Genomic DNA, 783 nt, shown 5'->3' with positions numbered 1-783 from the left:
CGGTTTGCCGCTGCTGAGCCTCCAGGTCTCCGAAGTGGGCGCTGTGCCCCTCTGCCTGGCCCCACTCAGGTCCTCAGGCCACTGGACGCTGAGCCACCACCGCTGCTGCAGACCAGACCCCACTGCCAACTGCAGAAGCCCTCCCACCTGCAGCCAGGGGCACCTTCCAACTTCAGAGCAAATTTTTCAGAACATAAAACAAGAATACAGTCCTTATCAGAGGTGGAGACTTTTAGAAGTTGTTCTTTATCAGAGTGAAGTTTGTCCTTCGGAGAGTCAGCCTCACTCCTCAGCACTCACAGCACCTCGTTCTCCAGGTTCCGCTGGGATGAAGGACCAGCCCACCTTTACTCTCCAAGTTATGTGAGCATCTCTTAAGATAAAGACTATGAAGATGAAATTCAGGAGCAGTATGAGCAAATCCCCAATACCGAACTAGCAGAACAATATAAGTCTTTTGTGAAATTCACATGTGATCTGATAATGTGATAATGTGAGACAAGGTCAACAAGCTATGTGTCCTGAAGTTTTCATGCAGACCTGGGTACCAGGTCTCACCTCAAGAAATGGCTGCTGGGACCAGCAGTTAGCATAATGGCTATGTCGCAAAACTCCCATATAGTTAGTTGATCGAGGTTCAAGTCCCAGACCCAGTGGCTTAAACTCTTGACGGGCGCATGTGCATGCGTGCCCAATATCCCAAGAGGAGAATGGAGGAGAAGGGATTGCGGTGTGGCCATCCCCCTTGAGGGGTGATTTCTCGCTTTCTGTCTCTCTCTCTCT

General features: G+C 50.4%; 1 pseudogene; it reads left to right on the top strand.

The window, feature by feature from the left end:
- The first annotated feature begins 3 nt into the window (after positions 1–3).
- Positions 4–600, top strand: LOC102480025 (akirin-1 pseudogene; annotated as a pseudogene).
- The last annotated feature ends 183 nt before the right edge of the window (positions 601–783 follow it).

Source organism: Tupaia chinensis, unplaced genomic scaffold (genome assembly GCF_000334495.1).
Source record: "Tupaia chinensis unplaced genomic scaffold, TupChi_1.0 Scaffold148027_1, whole genome shotgun sequence".
In the NCBI taxonomy this organism is placed as follows: domain Eukaryota; kingdom Metazoa; phylum Chordata; class Mammalia; order Scandentia; family Tupaiidae; genus Tupaia; species Tupaia belangeri.
This window is presented reverse-complemented; position numbering and strand designations above follow the sequence as displayed.